The following is a 22,382-nucleotide window of genomic DNA, read 5'->3' as shown; positions in this document are numbered from 1 at the left end:
AATGAAGTTTAATCCATCTCGAAGGACAGGTACACTCAACAAGAAATTAATTTGAAGATTCTTCGAGCACTGCCACGAGGAGAATGGCAGATCTACTCAGTCGCTCATCAGCATAAGCCTGGATTCAGTCAGCTCCCGACAAACAAGCTTTTCTCTGATCTCATAGCAAATGAGTTCGACCTTCAGAGAAATCTTGGAATCAAGAAGGCTGGAGGATCAGATGAAGATGATCCATCAACCTCAAGAGGAGCAGCACTGAAAGCTTCAGCAAGAGAAAGCAAGAAGCAAACAAAGGAACCAGCGGAACTCAAGCCAGAGGACTTCTTCAGTCAATATGCTCTGTTGACTGAAAGATTCAACAAGATGGAGTCCAAATTTCTCAAGTACAGAAGGTTCCACAAGCAGCACTACAAAGGAAAGGAAAGAGAAAGCAACTCCAGACATTCCACTGATCGAAGCGAAGAAAGAAAGTCAGCCGCCTACGACATCAAAGATATGGAATGCTTTGGATGTAAAAAGAAAGGGCACTTTTGAAATGAATGCCTTGAACTGACGCAGTCTGAGCGTAAAGAGTTGAAAGCCAAAAGAGATCGCAAGTATGCGAAGAAGAAGGCGATGGCTGCTGATGATGCTGAATCTTCCAAGGACATAACAGAATCATCTGAATTCGACTCTGACAGCTCAGATGATGAGAGTCAAGCTTTGATGGCTAACGAAACTGAAAGCGTGGCTGACAACAGCTACGATAATGGAATGAATGGCTCAGAGGTAAACTCTCATTCAAAAACTCCATATATTGATAATTCCCTGATTTTTACAGGAGATCATTCAGAATCTGGAGAAGGCTCAACCTATGAAGCTGACGAGCTTGATCAGCTCATGACTGATCACTATCAGTTGAGGAAAATGTTCGAAAATCTCCTCAAGCAGAATCAGATTATGGAAAATGAGATTAATGATGAACGAGCCAAGAAACAGACAGTCATCTACTTTCCGGATGAAACTTGTCTTGATCAGCTAATCATGGAGAACAGTCAACTGGAAGAAAAGCTCAGAATCTCCAACTCAGAATGTGATAGAGCATCTCATGAAATCAAGAGGCTCAATCACAAACAGGAAGAAACAGTCAAAGACTGCATGATGAAGTCTCCCATGATAAACAACTTTCCATCGAAAGGTCTTGTTGAAAGCATTGGAGGAAAGGTTGCAGCTGATAAAGGAAAGAATGTCATGATCAATTCAAAGGACGATACTTCTGAAATCACCACATCAGAAGAATCAAGAGATCATGATATGGATGAAGCTCGCAAACGCAAACTGATGGCAAAAACAAATGTTCCACCTCCACGGAGCTACAGACGAGCAAATTGTTGGATTTGTATACTGAAAGCAAGAACTTTATGCTTGTATACAATGATTCCTGTTATTCACTATTCTTATCTCCTATCTGATTGTGTTCATGATTGCATATGTATGTTCTTTATCTCTGTATAAGTAGATTATATGGTGTGTTGTAGATCACAGAAGACCATATAATTGGAATAACCTTAAGAGATATAATATGATCACAGCCGAAATAACTCTAGGACAAGTTATTGGTTTAGGCTGCAGTATAGATAGAAGTAGTTTGTCTTGGCTACTTGTCTATACTGGTACGTCATTACGTATTGATAGGACCAACAGTTGAGATGTATTCTTCTATCTGACTTAAGTGAAGAATCAAGATCTCGGTGACTCATAAATCTTAATACTAATAAGTATTCAGATATATATGTTAATTCGTATATCACTTTGACTTACTATGGGCGAGAGTTAAATACTAACTCGAGTACTCTGTATCTTGGGTGATAGCGGTTAATATATGATATTTGATTATCTGTATTAGTACCCGTATCCGGTATAGGATAATGACATCCCCTTAAGGAGCTCAATAAGGTTTATTACGCTAAACCCTGCAGGTTGATTAAGTTCAGGCGTAATAATAAAGATTGAGTGGTACTGCTTAAGGAATTATTAAGAGATTAATTAATTTAAGCTGTCAGAGCTCTAATTAATTAATGGATGTCGGATATTTTAAATACGGAGATTTAATAAGTCTAAATACAAGCCCCGACTCATCACCGGCAATAAAGGGGTAAGTCAGTATCGGTTCTCTAGTGGAATAAACTGATATTTATAAATTAATTATGGTCTGGGCTGACCATAGATAAATTAATTTATTTGAGGCCCATCTTTATTCCTTGTATCTGGTCCCTGGGCTGGCCCAATGTCTCCTAGCCCAAGTAGGGCAGAAAAACGCCTACACCCTAAAACTGGCGCCCCACTCTTCTTTCTGTATTATTAAATACAGCTGTCAGCTCTCAGGAAAATACACTGATCAAAAATTAGGGTTTTGAGAGCAGAGAGGGGGCGCAGAACGTGATTGGCTTTTCTGTCTTGGGAGTTCTCATAGTTCGTTGTCCATCCAACGTTGGGAATTGAGCGGGATACAGTCGAGAAGATCAGAGCTGGAGTCTGAATCATTCGACGCGATCATCAACCATCTGTGCATCCGATTCTCAAGTAAGTTTTCCTAACACCTGTGTGCAGCTGTTAAATTCATAGGAGCATGTTAGGAATTAATCGTTGTATGATGAATTAATAATACTCCAAGAAACGATCATCGGGCAATCGAGTATTAATTCAATTTAATATTCCTTCAATTGGTATCAGAGCCCAGGATTAATTTCTTGGCTCTATTATTAATTTATGTACGATTAATAATGTGCGTTGTTTTTAACTGCTGTTGTTCTTCGTGATTCGTTGATTCGTGGAATACGTCGGTTTGACGTTGTAATTGTTTTTTCCACCACGAGAAAATCCGTGGTTAGATTAGATTTTCGAATTGTATTCGTTTTTCTGTTGTAATCTGTAATTATGGAGAACAAACGAAGAACACGAACAACGGGGATGAGGCTGGGCGAGGGCTGGAAGCAGCGGGCAGGGGCGGTGCGCGCGCGGGGCTGCGCCTGCGCGCTCTGCACGCTGCGCGCCCGGCGGGCGGCACGCTGCCGCTGCTGTTGCCGCACGCTGGAGCCGCTGCTGTCGCCATTCGTTGCTGCTGCCGGGGACGCCAAGCCGAGTCAGGCGAGAGCTGCTGCCGACCGTTGACGCTGCTGGAGGTGCCGGACCGTGCAGACGGAGGGTGCGGCGATAGGTGGAAATCGCGGCGCTGCGACGCTGGTGTCGGGTGGAGGCTCACCGGAGCAGCATCGATGGCTGACGATGTCGCCAGCAGGAGAGCAGTTGGTAGGCGACGACGCCTGAGATCGACCGGATTGTATGCAGCGCCGCTCTGGCGGCGTGAAACCCTAGCAACAAAAGGTGCAGGTCGCGGGTCAGAAGGGTGAAGAACCGGATCCGAGGCGCGGATCCGGGTACTGTTTGCGGGTAGGGTCTGTTGACTCCGGGTTCTGGGCCTTTGACCGCGAGTTTGGGCCCAAACAAGGGCTGGATCAGTTTTTTGAGATAGTTTAGGCGGTTTTTGGGCTTTTTATTATCCTTTTTATTTATTTTATTTTTCTTTAAAATAGAATAGATGTTGGGTTTCCACGAATGGGTCACGAAGAATTTTAATTCTTTAATTATGTTCTTTGCATGTCGTGGTTGTTAATCCCTTATGCTCTTTACCTGTTTTTGCACGTCTTTGCTTGTTAATATTTGTTTATTAATTGCGCTTAGACGAGCATGATAGTAGGTTTGCCGTTTTCTTAAGCATGTTTTAGAATTCTGCGAGCATGTTTTACATGTTGCATTCTAGAGAAGCATGTTTAGGTTTATGTGCTTGAGCATGAACAAACCTTTTGAAAGAAAAAGACTAAGCAGTTTAATAATTTTTATAGTAATTAAAAATTATTTTAGACCTCCACATGCGGTCTCTAGACAAAGTGATTAGCAATATGAGTAACGGTCCACCCCACGTGGCTTACTTCATATCTGTTTCTCATAAGTTTGTCAGAAGAGGTTTCTATAAAAATATTTAAACCATTGAAGTAGTGGGAGTTATGCAGTAACGGTCCACCCCACGTGGCTTACTTGTATAATTTTCATAAGTACTTTGGAGAATGGTATTAAATAAGATAACCAAGAAAATTAAATTGAAAGCGACATGGTCCGCGTGAGTATGTTAATTTCAAGAATTTAATTTTCAAGGTTAAAATGTGGTTATTGCTTAGATATCATATCAAGTACAATGTACAACTTCCCCACGAAGTCCCTTCTTGATGATGATATGGTCTAGTTAAGGTGCCAACTATTAATTTCCTTTGTCAAAAGGTTAAGTTGACATGGATGGAAATTAAATGACTAGGTGAATAGTCTGGTTGAGGAGTTCGTGTGTAACTGTCCACCCCACGTGGCTTACACATGGGATTCTTTGAGCCGTTGGAGGTTTCATTAATATTGTTTTATCAAAAGGTTACAATATTATTGTTACGAATTATATGCTTTTCATGTTCTTACATGTTTATTTGTTTACTTTCAGATATGTCTATGTCTCCGATAGTTAATATTCTAGCAAACAATCCTCTCACCGGTCCTAATTATACCGAATGGAAACGCCATATTATGTACATACTTGACGCTGATGAGCACAGTTTTGTGCTTACCACTCCACGCCCCGCGGCCTTAACTGATGGGTCGACTGATGCGGAACGAGAGGCGCATAAAAGGTGGCACAAGTCAAATAATATGGCCAAGTGCTATATTATGATGACTATGTCACAAAATTTGCAACTCCAGCATCAAGGCATGGACGATGCAGCGACCATCATGTTAAATCTCTCTGAGGTTTATGGGGAATCTGAAAGATCTGTTCGCTTTAACATCATGAGAGAAATCTTAGGATGTGTTATGAGCGAGGGCAGTTCTGTGCACGATCATGTCATGCATATGACAAATCTGTTTGACAGGCTTGATCTGCTAGGAGGGGGTATCGAAGGCGAAGCCAAGGTCGATATCATCCTCAACTCTCTCCCCAAATCCTTTGAGAATTTCCGTCTCAATGTCGTTATGAGCAAGGTCAACTATACTCTTAATGAGTTATTGAATGCTCTAGTTGCGGCAGAGGGAGTCATGGGCTCGCGTAAAGGGAAAGAGGTCCTTGTTGCTGCCAAGGGATCTACTTCTTCGTCGAAAGGCGGGAAAAAGAAGTGGAAAGGTCCAAAGGGCAAGCATGACAATGAAGCTAGTGGGAGCGGTAAAGCCAAAGCAGATGGCCCTACTGGCGGTGTGAAGAAGCCGACCGAAAAGGGGAAGTGCTTCAAGTGTGGCAAGGTTGGGCATTGGAAGAAAGATTGTCCAGTGCTCAAGGCAAAGGGACAAGGTACGTCACAAGTTTTAGTAACTGAAACATGTTTAGCTTCGTTTTCTACTCATTCGTGGGTAGTGGATACGGGGGCAACTGACCATGTTTGTTACACCTTGCAGGGCTTCAAGCCAACAAGGGAACTGGCAAGTGATGAGATCACCATCTCCATGGGCAATGCGTCGAAGGTCGCAGCTGTTGCTATTGGAGATTTATCTTTATGTTTTGGTGATGACATTTTAGTTTTGAGAGACATTTTATATGTGCCGGAGTTTCGGCGGAACATAATTTCTGTTTCAAAATTGTTTTTGAATGGATATTCTGTTGTTTTTGATAGAGGTGTTTCTATCATGAAAGATAACAAGACTATTTGTTCTGGAATTTTGAACAATTCTCTCTATACTATTACATGTCCAATTAACAACTCTGTCCATGTTGCATCTACATCACAAATCCTTCCAAATCCGAATAAGAGGAAGTATTATTCTCATTAACAATATACACATGCCTGGCACCTAAGGTTAGGCCACATCAATCTAAATAGGATCCAAAGGCTCGTTTCAAATGGAGTCTTAAAAGACTTTCAAGCTGTTCCATTTAGAACCTGCGAATCCTGTATAGAGGGAAAGATGACGGCAAGGCCTTTCAAGGCCAAGGGGAATAGGGCCTCGCATGTGTTAGAATTGATTCACTCTGACTTGTGTGGACCGATGTCCACTAGAGCTCGTGGAGGGTATGAGTACTTCGTCACTTTCATTGACGATTACTCAAGATATGGGTATATTTACCTACTTCAACGCAAGTCTGAATGCTTTGAGAAATTCAAAGAATTCAAGGCAGAAGTGGAGAAGAGGAGGGGTAAATCTATCAAGTCATTGCGGTCTGATCGCGGTGGCGAATACCTCGGAAACGAATTCTTACAGTACTTGTCGGAATATGGGATTACATCCCAATTGACTGCACCAGGTACTCCCCAACAGAATGGTGTAGCAGAGAGAAGAAACATAACTCTTATGGAAATGGTACGATCAATGATGAGTTATGCATCTTTGCCTATTTCGTTTTGGGGATATGCCTTGGAAACAGCGATTTATTTGCTGAATAGGGTACCGTCCAAATCGGTTCCTAAAACTCCTATCGAGTTATGGTCAGGGCGTCAGCCCAGCTTGAACCATATAAAGGTATGGGGTTGTCCTGCATACGTGCTAGACAAGGAAGCGAAGAAATTGGAACCCAGGTGCGAATTAATGTTGTTTGTAGGATATCCTAAGGAAACGAAAGGTGCTTATTTTTATAATCCTAAGGATCAGAAAGTGGTTGTTAGCACCAACTCACGATTCTTGGAGCATGATTATATAAATGAGCACAAGTCTAGGTCCGAGATTGTCCTTCAAGAAATCGAAGGCAATGGACAGGCGATTCCATCACCCCAGCCAAGTGTGCAAGTGAATGCACCACAAGACACTGCACAAACCATTGTCACAGCTGTACCACCACCGCTTCGTCGTAGTGGGAGGGTTGTAGTTCAACCCGATCGATTTATGTTCTTGGGAGAATCTTCGGATCTACTCCCTGTTGATGAACAAAAGGATGTCGACCCTGATAACTATAGACAAGCGATGAAAGATCAAGATGCAGATTCTTGGTACGAAGCCATGGTTTCTGAGATAGAATCCATGGGTGCTATGGATGTATACGAGAAGACCGAACTACCAGATGGCTTTGTAGCTATAGGTAGTAGGTGGGTATACAAGAGAAAGAGAGATTCGGATGGCGAAGTCGCAGCTTTTAAAGCTAGACTGGTGGCGAAAGGTTATACCCAGGAACAGGGTATAGATTATGATGAGACCTTTTCGCCGGTTGCCATGCTGAAGTCTATCCGAATACTCCTTGCCATAGCAGCCCACATGAACCTTGAGATTTGGCAAATGGATGTCAAGACCGCTTTCTTAAACGGTTTTCTTGAAGAAGGAAGGGACATCTATATGCAGCAACCTGAAGGTTTTGTGAAGAAGGGCGAAGAGCATCTTGTATGGAAGCTTAAGAAGTCCATTTATGGACTTAAGCAAGCTTCGAGGTCATGGAACAAACGTTTTGACGAGGTCATTAAATCCTATGGATTTACTCGTTGTGAGAACAAAAGTTGCGTGTACCGTTTAGATGCCAATGGTGACGTGGTTTTCCTTGCACTTTATGTAGATGATATCCTCCTCATTGGCAACAATGTTGAGCTATTATCGGACATAAAGAAGTGGTTATCCGAACAGTTTCAAATGAAAGACTTAGGAGATGCAGCGTACATCCTGGGGATCAAGGTCGTACGTGATCGCCAGAAAAGGATGTTGAGCTTATCTCAAGCGTCTTACATTGATACTGTGATTGCTCGTTTTAGCATGCAAAATGCCAAGAAAGGCTTGCTACCTTTTAGACATGGCATTCCTCTGTCTAAGGACATGTGTCCTAAGACGCCTAGTGAGGTTGAGGAGATGAGGAAGATACCCTATGCTTCCGCCGTAGGTAGCCTCATGTATGCGATGCTCTGCACGAGACCTGATATTTGCTATGTCGTTGGCATGGTTGCAAGATATCAGTCGAACCCTGGACCAGGACACTGGACTGCGGTAAAGCACATTCTCAAGTACCTGAAACGGACTCGAGATTATAGGCTAGTTTACCAGTCAGACAGTCTATTTCCTTTGGGTTACACCGATTCGGATTTCCAGGCTGACCGGGATGAGAAGAGATCTACCTCTGGCTATGTGTTTACCTTGGGAGGTGGAGCCGTATCGTGGCGGAGTGCAAAGCAGAAGTGCATTGCAGACTCCACCATGGAAGCCGAATATGTAGCTGCTTCGGAAGCTGCTAAGGAGGCTGTATGGTTCCGGAACTACCTCTTGGATCTAGGAGTGGTCCCTAATTTGCCTAAGAGTATCATAATTTATTGTGATAACTCGGGTGCAGTGGCAAATTCTAAGGAACCCAGGAGCCACAAGGCGTCAAAACACATAGAGAGAAAGTACCACATCATACGAGAAATCGTAAACAGAGGAGATGTGCTAGTAGAAAAGATTGACACATTGGAGAACCTAGCTGATCCTTTCACGAAAAGCTTACCGCAAAAGACCTATGAGAAGCATGCTCGAGGGATGGGATTGCGGTTGATGCCACCCACTTAGAGAAAAACTTTCAGTATAAGTGGGAGAGATGAAGTGAAGTTCTGTAATAGCTAGTATTTAGACACATTGTATACTAAAAGTTTTGCTTTAGTATAAGTGGGAGATTGTTGGATTTGTATACTGAAAGCAAGAACTTTATGCTTGTATACAATGATTCATGTTATTCACTATTCTTATCTCCTATCTGATTGTGTTCATGATTGCATATGTATGTTCTTTATATCTCTTAAGGTTATTCCAATTATATGGTCTTCTGTGATCTACAACACACCATATAATCTACTTATATGCGGTTGATGCCACCCACTTAGAGAAAAACTTTCAGTATAAGTGGGAGAGATGAAGTGAAGTTCTGTAATAGCTAGTATTTAGACACATTGTATACTAAAAGTTTTGCTTTAGTATAAGTGGGAGATTGTTGGATTTGTATACTGAAAGCAAGAACTTTATGCTTGTATACAATGATTCCTGTTATTCACTATTCTTATCTCCTATCTGATTGTGTTCATGATTGCATATGTATGTTCTTTATCTCTGTATAAGTAGATTATATGGTGTGTTGTAGATCACAGAAGACCATATAATTGGAATAACCTTAAGAGATATAATATGATCACAGCCGAAATAACTCTAGGACAAGTTATTGGTTTAGGCTGCAGTATAGATGGAAGTAGTTTGTCTTGGCTACTTGTCTATACTGGTACGTCATTACGTATTGATAGGACCAACAGTTGAGATGTATTCTTCTATCTGACTTAAGTGAAGAATCAAGATCTCGGTGACTCATAAATCTTAATACTAATAAGTATTCAGATATATATGTTAATTCGTATATCACTTTGACTTACTATGGGCGAGAGTTAAATACTAACTCGAGTACTCTGTATCTTGGGTGATAGCGGTTAATATATGATATTTGATTATCTGTATTAGTACCCGTATCCGGTATAGGATAATGACATCCCCTTAAGGAGCTCAATAAGGTTTATTACGCTAAACCCTGCAGGTTGATTAAGTTCAGGCGTAATAATAAAGATTGAGTGGTACTGCTTAAGGAATTATTAAGAGATTAATTAATTTAAGCTGTCAGAGCTCTAATTAATTAATGGATGTCGGATATTTTAAATACGGAGATTTAATAAGTCTAAATACAAGCCCCGACTCATCACCGGCAATAAAGGGGTAAGTCAGTATCGGTTCTCTAGTGGAATGAACTGATATTTATAAATTAATTATGGTCTGGGCTGACCATAGATAAATTAATTTATTTGAGGCCCATCTTTATTCCTTGTATCTGGTCCCTGGGCTGGCCCAATGTCTCCTAGCCCAAGTAGGGCAGAAAAACGGCTACACCCTAAAACTGGCGCCCCACTCTTCTTTCTGTATTATTAAATACAGCTGTCAGCTCTCAGGAAAATACACTGATCAAAAATTAGGGTTTTGAGAGCAGAGAGGGGGCGCAGAACGTGATTGGCTTTTCTGTCTTGGGAGTTCTCATAGTTCGTTGTCCATCCAATGTTGGGAATTGAGCGGGATACAGTCGAGAAGATCAGAGCTGGAGTCTGAATCATTCGACGCGATCATCAACCATCTGTGCATCCGATTCTCAAGTAAGTTTTCCTAACACCTGTGTGCAGCTGTTAAATTCATAGGAGCATGTTAGGAATTAATCGTTGTATGATGAATTAATAATAATCCAAGAAACGATCATCGGGCAATCGAGTATTAATTCAATTTAATATTCCTTCACAAATGAGGCCCCCAACCAGATCACTCTACTGAGAAGACTGGAAAGCAGATTTCAGTCAAAGATCCGGGAAGGAACATCCGGAATCAAGAAGAATCTTCCTCATCAGTCCAGGGGGAAGAACAGTCACATCAGTCAGAAACTGAAATTAGTTCAGTCTCAGAAAGAACAACATCCATGGAGACAAAGCAATGATGAGTCCAGACGAGCCAAGCAACATCCACGATGACGGGCGATTGGACATCACATGACTCATGTCCCACGACATCAGTCAAGTCTCCATCAGTCTGGAATGACTCGAGTATCTCAAGGAAGATACTTTGCCGAGCAAAGAAGACCTCGACCTCTCATCAGACAGAACAACTACAAGAGTGAGGCCTTCAAAAGGAAAGCTCAACATAAGAATGCTCATGTGCTAACCAAAGCTACGACTACTTCTGTCAGACGACCAGCAAAGCGCAAGAGATCAGCAAAACCAGTTCTGAAGCAGATATGGGTTCCAAAGGGAACTCGAGCTAACATTGAAGGACCCAAATCTTGATTGGGTACCTAAATTGACTCTTCCGTGCAGGTCAAGAACAGAAAATCCAAGAAGAAGGAAGAAGTCAAAGCGTCAATCAGAACGTGGTATCTTGACAGTGGCTGTTCAAAGCACATGACGGGCTACAAAGAATATCTATCCCAGTATGTTGAGAAAACTGGATCCAAAGTTGCATTCGGAGACAACTCAATCGGAGAAACAAAAGGCTATGGTGTGCTCGACATGGGTAACGCCAGTATTAGTAATGTTAGCTTTGTTTCTGGTCTTAAACATAATCTGTTGTCTGTGAGTCAATTTTATGACAGCGATTTCACAGTGAAGATCAAAATGGATTAATTCACTGTTAGAAACAATCAAAACAAGGTGGTTCTGAAAGGATTCAGATAAGGGAGTCTCTATGTTGTCTCATGGGAAGACAGCCCTCCAGAAACGTGTCTCATCACCAAGAGTAGCTCGGAGCTCAACTGGCTGTGGCACAAGAGACTCAACCATCTTAATTTCAAGACGATCAACAAGCTTGCTAAACATCAACTGGTAGAAGGTTTACCTTCTATTGTGTTCCAGAAGAAGCAATAATGTGAAGCATGTCAAAGAGGAAAGCAGACGCGAATGACATTCAAGTCAAAGTCAAGACACTCCTCTGAAAGAATTCTTCAACTACTTCACATGGATCTGTTTGGCCCAATCTCTCCAAGAAGCTACAATGGTAGGAAGTACACCTTAGTTGTTGTGGATGATTATTCACGATATACTTGGGTTATCTTTCTCTTCACCAAGAAGGAGACACTGGAAGAATTGCCAAAGCTGCTGAGAAGACTGAGCGTGGAAAAAGAAGTCAACATCATCAGCATCAGATCATATCGTGGGACTGAGTTCCTCAATACTGTCATTCGTGAGTATTGTGATGAACAAGGAATCAGTCATCAAACTTCTGCAGCAAGAACTCCTCAACAGAACGAAGTTGCTGAAAGAAGAAATAGGTCTTTGAAGGAAGCAGCAAGGACGATGCTAGCTGAATCAAAACTCCCCTTGAAGTTTTGGGCAGAAGCAGTCAACAACGCATGCTATACGCAAAATCGCTCCTTCCTCACTCAACGACATGGAAAAACTCCATATGAGATATGGAAGAACAGAAAGCGTTCAATCTCTTATTTTCATGCTTTCGGTTCTAAGTGTTTCATTCACAACAATGACAAGAGGAGATTAAACACATATGATAGCAAGGCTGATCCAGGAATCTTTCTTGGATATTCTGGAACTGAAAAATCCAGCAAAGCCTATCGAGTGTTTAATTCTCAAACTCTCTGTGTTGAAGAAACAGCTCATGTTGTCTTTGATGAGTCTGCTGATGAATTCAGGAAACAGGAAACATAGAATGCTGAAGTTTCCAGAACTAAAAAGCAGGACATCGAACTCTCTGCAGTCCTGGTGGGGGGACCCGAAAAAGATGAAGATGCTGAAAAGCTTCAGTATCAGAAGATCAGTCAAAGGTCAGAAGTTCAGACTGGAGCCAATGCAGATGGCATCAGTCAAGGGGGAACTCCTACTGATGAGGACAGAGCTGAACCAGCCGAAGAAAAACCAACTCATCTCTCACCAGTTCAGAACAATGCTCAACACCTCAGAACCATTCTGACCGAAGAACTTCCTCCAATACCAGAAGAGATCAAGAAGTATCGAAGATGGTTTGAACTCCATTCAAAGGAGAACATCATTGGAGAACCATCAGATGGTTTCAAGGCTCGAAGATCTATGTGCAATCTCGTCTTTGATATCAACAAAGATAAGAATTTCAGTTGTTTCTTATCATCTACAGAGCCCAAGGATATTGAAGAAGCTCTGAAGTCCACTGAATGGGTCATTGCAATGCAAGAAGAGATCAATGAATTCAATCGGAATTCAGTTTGGGAACTTGCGGATCGACCAGATGATGCAAAGGTGATTGGCTTGAAATAGATTTTCAAGAACAAGAAAGACGAAGAAGGTCACGTTGTGAGAAACAAAGCAAGGCTAGTTGCAAAAGGGTACAGTCAAGAAGAAGGAATCGACTACGATGAAACTTTTGCACCAGTGGCCAGATTGGAAGCAGTTAGGCTCTTCTTAGCCTTTGCAGCTCACAAAGGATTCAAGGTACATCAAATGGACGTGAAGTGCGCTTTTCTAAATGGAGTGCTCACAGATGAAGTCTACATTGAACAACCTCCAGGGTTTGAGGTTGCAGGTCTATAAAAGGTGTACAAGCTGAAGAAAGCGCTCTATGGACTGAAACAGGCTCCAAGACCATGGTATGATACTCTCTCTGAGTATCTCATTGAACAAGGGTTCAAGAAATGATCAGTGGACAGAACTCTGTTCACTCTCAAAGAAGCAGAATATCTCCTACTTGTTCAGATCTATGTCAATGACATAATCTTCGGATCCAAATCCGAACGCATGTGCAAGAAGTTCGCTGGCATCATGACCAACAAGTTCCAAATGTCCATGATGGGAGAAATGAATTTCTTTCTTGGATTGCAAGTCAAGCAGACCAGCGAAGGAATACTGATCAATCAGTCCAAGTACGCCAAGGAACTGATCGCAAAGTTCGGTATTCAGCACATGAAATCAGTCAAGATCCCAATGAATACAAACTGGAAAGTGGATCCAGGATCAGAAGGGAAATCTGTATCTTTAACCAAGTACAGAGAAATCATTGGATCATTGCTGTATTTGACTGCTAGCAGACCAGATATTGCGTTTGCAGTCGGGGTTTGTGCGAGATATCAGTCAGATCCAAAGGAAGCTCACATGGATGCTGCAAAGCGAATCTTGCGATATCTTAAGGGCACACCTAATTTAGGATTGTGGTACCCAGCTGACGATGACTTCAAGCTCACCGGATACTCAGACTCAGATTTTGCAGGATGCAAAATTGATCGCAAATCAACATCCGGAACCTGTCAATTCCTAGGCAACAAGCTCATCTCTTGGTTTTCAAAGAAGCAGACTTCAGTCGCCACTTCCACAACTGAAGCTGAATATGTTGCTGTGGGAAGCTGCTGTTCACAACTCCTATGGTTAGTCCAACAATTGAAGGACTATGGGATCGAAGAAAAGGAAGTCCCAATCTATTGCGACAGCTCCAATGCTTTTGCAATATCCCAGAATCCAGTTCATCACACCAGAGTCAAGCATATTGCAATTCGACATCACTTCATACGTGATCGCGTCGAAAAGAAGAATATCTCTGTTGAATGGATTCCGACCACAGTTCAGAGAGCAGACTTGCTAACCAAAGCTCTTCCAGAAGAAAGGTTCAACGATCTTTGTGGAAGGATCGACCTCATCAACCCTGAAGAGTGATGCTGTGTTTGAAGAATTCTCTCAAACAGTCATGCTGACTGGTGGTCAACCAACTGCTGTTCTACGACCGCTGACATGGAAAGCAATGAAGAAAACTCATCTTGATGAGTCAACCAGAATCAAGTGGTATCGACTGAGTACAATGATCAGTCGATCAATAAGTATTGTTTTAAAACTTACTATTTAATATCAGTTATTTTAGTCAAGACTTCTGTGTTTTCAAATCAAAATCTTTCTCTGACTGATTAGTACTTTTCAAAATCTTTAACTGATTTGTTTTAATTGTTGGGTCATGGAATATCTTTGGAAGACGAGAATTTGATTTGATTTGATTTGATTTAAATCTGCCCTGATCTTTACCCAAAATATTTCCAACCTTTTTGCCTTTGTGGTCAAACTTCTTGAGAATATCATTCGACATGATATATCTCTCCTTTTGAAGCTTCCGTCCCCTGCAGTGATGGCGGACGTGAATTCTCCTTCAAAAACATTTTAGGCACAGTTTTCGAAAACCTTTTCATCTTCTCACTTGGTAATTGTGTTTATTTATACCATGGTGTCTTCAATAGTTTTCTGCATCAACTAACAACTCTCCACAACCTTCACTGTGAGAAAATTTCAAATTCTTTCAAAATTGTAGAAAACATTTATGTTCCGACTTAGGAGAATTCGATGACTGCAAAGTCATGGAGTGGAAGAATGACGCTCACATATTTGGTCTTCACCGTACCCTTCCACTGGAATTCAACGTCCCTCCGACGTCAAAGCTTGCGCTGTTCTCACTTGTATCCATCGACGCGAGCGTCTTCCATCCTCATGCCCGGACCATACAGTTTGAAGTACCTGTCTCAAGAAGACGGTCTTCACCTGTTCCTCAGGAGAGATTTTCACCCTTTTGTAAAGCTCCCGTGTGGTGCAACAGCGATGAGTAGGAGTGAAGGAATATTAAATTGAATTGACGTTCCGTTTGCCCGATGATCGTTTCTTGGATTATTATTATTAATTTATCATACAACGATTAATCTTAAACATGCTCCTATGAATTTAACAGCTGCACATAGGTGTTAGGAATACTTACTTGTAAAGCGGATGCAGAGGTCGTTGATGATCGTATCGAAAGACTCCAGTTCTGATCTTCTCGACTGTATCCCGCTCAGCTTTCACCGTTGGATGGACAACGAGCTATGAAAGTTCCAAGCTAGAAATCACCCACATTTCCTGCGCCTCCTACAGCTCTCAAAACCCTAATAATGATCAGTGTGTGTTTCCTGAGAGCTGACAGCTGTATTTTATATTACAGATTAAAGGGAGGGGGCGCCAGTTTCTAGGCATGTGCGATTTCTAGCCCTACTTGGGATAGGAGACATTGGGCCAGTCCAGGGACCAGATACAAGGAATAAAGATGGGCCTCAAATAAATTAATTTATCTATGGTCAACCCAGACCATAATTAATTTATAAATATCAGTTCATTCCACTAGAGAACCAATATTGACTTACCCCTTTATTGCCGGTGTTGAGTCGGGTCTTGTATTTAGACTTATTAAATCCTCGTTTTTAAAATATCCGACATCCATTAATTAATTAGAGCTCTAACATCCTTAATTAATTAATCTCTTTGTAATCCTTAAGCAGTACCACTCAAACCTTATTATTGCGCCTGAACTTAATCAACCTGCAGGGTTTAACGCAATAAACATTATTGAGCTCCTTAAGGGGATGTCATTATCCTCTATCGGATACGAGTACTAATACAGATAATCAAATATCATATGTTAACCGCTATCACCCAAGATACAGAGTACTCAAGTTACTATATAACTCTCACTCATAGTAAATCAAAGTGATAAACGAATCAACATATATATCTGAAATCTTATTATTATTAAGATCATATAAGTTACCGAGATCTTGATTCTTCACTTAAGTCAGATAGAAGAATACATCTCACTGTGGTCCTATCAATACGTTATGACGTACCAGTATAGATAAGTAGTCAAGACAAACTACTTCCATCTATACCGCTGCCTAAACCAATAACTTGTCCTAGAGTTATTTCGGCTGTGATTATATTATATCTCTTAAGGTTATTCCAATTATACGGTCTTCTGTGATTTACAACACACCATATAATCTACTTATATAGAGATAAAGAACATACATATGCAATCATGAACACAATCAGATAGGAGATAAAATAGTGAACACATGAATCATTGTATACAAGCATAAAAGGTTCTTGCTTTCAGTATACAAATCCAACAATCTCCCACTTATACTAAAGCAAAACTTTAAGTATACAATGCGTCTAAATACTAGCTATTACAACAAACACTTCACTTCTTCTCCCACTTATACTGAAAGTTTTTCTCTAAGTGGGTGGCATCAACCGCAATCCCATCCCTCGAGCATGCTTCTCGTAGGCCTTTTGCGGCAAGCTCTTCGTGAAAGGGTCAGCTAAATTCTCCAATGTATCAATCTTCTCAACTAGCACATCTCCTCTGCTTACGATTTCTGGTATGATGTGGTACTTTCTCTCTATGTGTTTGGTCGCCTTGTGGCTCCTGGGTTCCTTAGAATTTGCCACTGCACCCGAGTTATCACAATAAATTATGATACTCTTAGGCAAATTAGGCACCATTCCTAGATCCAAGAGGTAGTTCCAGAACCATACAGCCTCCTTAGCAGCTACATATTCGGCTTCCATGGTGGAGTCTGCAATACATTTCTGCTTTGCACTCCGCCATGATACGGCTCCACCTCCCAAGGTAAACACATAGCCAGAGGTAGATCTCTTCTCGTCCCGGTCAGCCTGGAAATCCAAATCGGTATAACCCAAAGGAGATAGACTGTCTGATTGGTAAACTAGCCTATAATCTCGAGTCCTCTTCAGGTACTTGAGAATATGCTTTACCGCAGTCCAGTGTCCTGGTCCAGGGTTCGACTGATATCTTGCAACCATGCCAACGACATAGCAAATATCAGGTCTCGTGCAAAGCATTGCATACATGAGGCTACCTACGGCGGAAGCATATGGTACCTTCCTCATTTCCTCAACCTCACTAGGTGTCTTAGGACACATGTCCTTAGACAGAGGAATGCCATGTCTGAAAGGTAGCAAGCCTTTCTTGGCAGTTTGCATGCTAAAACGAGCAATCATAGTATCAATGTAGGACGCTTGAGATAAGCTCAACATCCTTTTCTGGCGATCACGGACAACCTTGATCCCCAGGATGTACGCTGCATCTCCTAAGTCCTTCATTTGAAACTGTTCGGATAACCACTTCTTTATGTCCGATAATAGCTCAACATTGTTGCCAATGAGGAGGATATCATCTACATAAAGTGCAAGGAAAACCACGTCGCCATTGGCATCTAACCGGTACACGCAACTTTCGTTTTCACAACGAGTAAATCCATAGGATTTAATCACCTCGTCAAAACGCTTGTTCCATGACCTCGAAGCTTGCTTAAGTCCATAAATGGACTTCTTCAGCTTCCAAACAAGATGCTCTTCGTCCTTTTTCACAAACCCTTCGGGTTGCTGCATATAAATGTCCCTTCCTTCTTCAAGGAAACCGTTTAGAAAAGTGGTTTTGACATCCATTTGCCAAATCTCAAGGTTCATGTGGGCTGCTATGGCAAGGAGTATTTGGATAGACTTAAGCATGGCAACCGGCGAAAAGGTTTCATCATAATCTATACCCTGTTCCTGGGTATAACCTTTCGCCACCAGTTGTCGCAGCCCGAAAACCCGACACTAGTAATAGCGGGGTACGAGTATCGATACGACTATTTTTAAAGAATAAAAGATAAGAAGAACTAGGTGAACGTCGTGCGGAAGCTCACATCAAAGCATGCTAAGGAAAAACTTCATAAAATTAGCCCAAGGGTAAAATCGTCAACATTATTATAACTTTTTGGTTATTAGGAATTTCACGAACAAAAACAAAACGGGTATAGCTCATTTTTCATAAGGAAACATAATATGCAGAGTATCGCAGCAAAAGGCGAACCGATTATATGTATGAAGACACATAACCGTGAGTGTATTGCTTGATCCCAAAAGAAACTAAGTATTTCAAACATCAAGACTCTATTTTCATAAAGGCGAAATAGAAATCCAAATTACATCAATTGAAACTCTCCCCCATCAGCACCAGACCAATCTCGCTCCCTGCTTAGCCTGCACATTTAGAAATATATGCAGGGCGTGAGTACATAATACTCAGTGGGCAAAAGCCGAAAAACAATAAAGATGCTCTTAGAGCTATAAGTTTGAAGCTTGCCACATCTCAGCAATACACAGAAATAAGTTAGTATTAAATGAATCTGTGCACGCAGTTTTCATAATCATCAGAAAGATTAAACGAATGACAGCTGTCAAAGATCTCAACATGCATGTACCACATCTACCACTCATCATCATCAAAGGTACTGAGAAGTAGGCCTCCCTCTCAAGTACCGTGACTGGCCGACCCGAAGACGGCTCACAGTCACCTCTGTGCACAAAATCCCGCTTATGGCAGGACTGAAATCGTCTCATCAGTAGAGGGTAACACACAAGCTCAACATCAAAAGTTGGCAAGTCAAACAGTTCTCAAATATCATTTATCTCAAAGCATTTGACAAATTCATAACATCATTAAAACATTTTAGAAAGCTCGGATAATATATTTATACTCAAAATATTGCCCACCTGAAGTCCTTCGCTTATTCTGGAAAGAAATCAGGCAACTTACTTCTTCGTCTCGCTCGGGCCTTCATATGTCATCATCACATCGTCATCGTCATCGAAGGTTCATGTGATAAAACAAACCTTAGTCAGAAACTCAATTTCTGAATCTAATCTCATCTTAACTATAACTTCTCACTCAACGTCTATTTACCCGTTAAAACTCAATCCCTAGGTATACTCGACTTCTAAGGATTCACACGTCCTATTTTCGATTTAACTCTCAACTCGACTCAAACTCATAGCAATCAAGCACATAAACAAGTATAAACACTTAAGCATATGAAAAACACACATAGACAAGTCAAAAACAAACTTCACTCTGCACTGACTCAACTTTAAAACCCTACCAGACTCTGTACAGAACTCCCCTGGGGTCGTAACGTATACCAAAAGAAACCTCCTTGAGTCTAGTTTCATTTAAAAAAAAGTAGGATCAAAAACTCCAAGTAGTTTAGGAGATATGACTGTTTTACTACAGTCTACCATATTCGGCAGTTTTTAGCAACCGAAAAGTTTGTATATTTGAAAAATAGTAAACGTTGTCAAAACGGTCTGAAATTTGGTGGTTACTTAGCTAAGACACTCAGGTATCAACCATAAAACTTTGGGTTCCAGAATGCTAAGGAAAGCTACTGGAAACGATGACTCTATTGGCTACTCACCGAACAATTCGGCAGAACGTAGCAGTTTTAGTTTTTCATTTTATAAAAATAGCAACCGAAGTCCAAATGACTTGAAATTTTACCGGTATGGTCCAGACTCTCAAATATACTTACCATAAAGTTTTCAGGGTGTTTAGGTATCAAAAACCCCTCTAAACAGTAAGTCAGTGCGTCGTGAAAAACGACTCCGAAACATACACACAAGCAAACATGCTCAACTCAACATTTATACTAAGCAAACTCATCAAAGCTCATTTTAAGCACTTAAAGCACTTAAAAACATTCAAAAACAACAAAATACTCATAATACTCAATCTCAACTCTTTTCTTTCATCATTAATTCAAATCTCATAGAAAACACTTCAACGAATGCATCAAACAAATCCTCTTTTCAATCTCATGCTCAAAGTTACTCAAATACTCAAATTTGATCATTTACATCATATAACTCATTATTCACATATTCACTCCCTTTTTATCATAAAAACTTTGTTTTAAGAAAAACCATGTATCAACACAAAACTCTTAACAAAACATGGATAAAGTTCACATAAGGATCATAGAGCAAATTGACCTCATTTTATCAGGCATCAAACTCACATCATACAAAACTCAAAACTCATACAAACTAAAATAAGCCAAAATTTTATTTAGCCTACAATAGACTTAATCAAAAATACTAAGACCTTACTAGCATGCTTAAAAACATATATCTTAAGCAAAAACACTTAAATAACACATAGATCAAAAAGTCCTAATTTTTACTAAACTAACTCTTTGAAATTTTTACAAACACATATGAATCTTTAATCCCTTCATAGATCTTTCATTTTTAACCAATTAATCACACATCAAAACCATCAATTTACATATAAGGGCATATATACACATATCCCTAATTTTAGTAAACTAACTCACATCAAAAACTCCAATTGACATCATATACTCAAATTACTCCATCAATCATCATCATATACATCTCATAGACTCATTTACACCATCAATTCATCAATTAACTCATTGACTCAAAAGTTACCATTTTTGGGTAAACTAACTCCCATCAAAGTTTCACATCTCATGACACATATTTCACAACATATATCAAACATCAATACACATCACATAACTCTCATTTTTCACTCCAAATTAAGAAAAGAAAAAGAAAATTTTTTGAAGGGGTGAAGACCCATTTTTCGAAAATTAAGGAAAATAGGGAGGGGTGATTTTCTTGCTTCATCTTTCAAGAATACACTCACACAACATCCTTCAATCAAGAATTAAAGAAAAACATGGCCACTTACCCAAGTTCTCACCAAAATTCTCACTTTCTCACTCTACTTTGGAGCTTCTTCTTCAAGGATTCTCTTGACTAAAAGTGGATAGAATATGTTTATGGAGGATATTAGAGTGGTTTGAGGTGTTTGGTAAAATTTTAGGAAGCTTCGAAGGTTTCCATCAATGGAGGAAAATGGTGGAATTGAGAGATGGAGAAGATGAGTGTGTGTGTTGGGCGAAAATTGTGTGAGGGAGAGAGGTGAGTTTCGAAAATTCCAAGTGAGGGAGAGAGAAAATTTAGCTTTGCAAGATTGAATTTGATCTTGTGATCTTTAAAGGAGATTTGCAAATCTTAGAGAATATTTGCTAATTAATGGATGATCTCTCTCTCTCTAATCTCTCTCTCACTCTAATCTCTCTCTAATCTCTACACTTTCATCTCTACTCTCTCTCAATAATATACTCTCAATCTCTACTCTCTCAATTTCTATACTTAGTCATTTAAGGCATATAACATATAGTTGTGAAATTAAAATAAAGTGTGAGAAGGGTGATTAAATAAAAATCACAATAACTATGGAAATGTCACTCATTACTAAAATACCATAGTATAATTATTCATGTGACCAAAATAATAATTATAGCACTATTATTAGTGCACTCACTCAATTATAAAATTCCTCTTCGTAGGAAAAATAATAATTTAAAAATATTATGCTTGGAAAAATTTTCATAAACCGGCATCATTCGATTTCTCGATAAAAATAAACCATACTTGCTTTGGAAACTTAATCAAAATTCCAAAAGCTAAAGTCTCGAATAAAAATCATAATAACTTGGTCACAGTGACACACATCACGAAAATCACATAATCAATCAGTCACGTAATTTCACATCATGTCACATCAAAGCAGTCGGCAAAAACAAACAAACTAGACGTCTCTCGGACCGACTCTTTTCCTCAAGGTTCTCACTCTTTCTTCCTTGACTCTATGTCAACTCATTATTCCTATTTTTCTTAATAGGTCAGTCAATCTCTGATAACTCGGTATCTGGTAAATTTATTCCCGGTAATTGGAAATAAAATAAAATCTCAGCTCAATTCAGTCAGCATCTCTATCTCAGCTCATTTCTCGAATCTCATCATTCTAACTCTATCATCGGTTTAGTCACTCGTATCTCTATTTAAAAGACAAGCTGTCTTATTTAATCATAAAAAAAAAGTAGTCTCGCATCTCGACATCTCAGTACTCTCAATAGTGTTAAGACACTATCTCACGTCATAGGAAAAGTACGGGGTGTTACACCAGTCTAGCTTTAAAAGCTGCGACTTCGCCATTCGAATCTCGCTTTCTCTTGTATACCCACCTACTACCTATAGCTTCGAAGCCATCAGGTAGTTCAGTTTTCTCGTATACATCCATAGCAGTCATGGATTCTATTTCAGAAACCATAGCGTCGTACCAAGAATCTGCATCCAGATCTTTCATCGCTTGTCAAAAGTTATCAGGGTCGACATCCTTTTGTTCATCAACAGGAAGAAGATCCGAAGACTCTC

The sequence above is a fragment of the Salvia miltiorrhiza genome, chromosome 2, assembly GCF_028751815.1.
Source record: "Salvia miltiorrhiza cultivar Shanhuang (shh) chromosome 2, IMPLAD_Smil_shh, whole genome shotgun sequence".
NCBI classification, from domain to species: Eukaryota; Viridiplantae; Streptophyta; class Magnoliopsida; order Lamiales; family Lamiaceae; genus Salvia; species Salvia miltiorrhiza.
Note: the sequence above shows the minus strand (reverse complement) of the source record.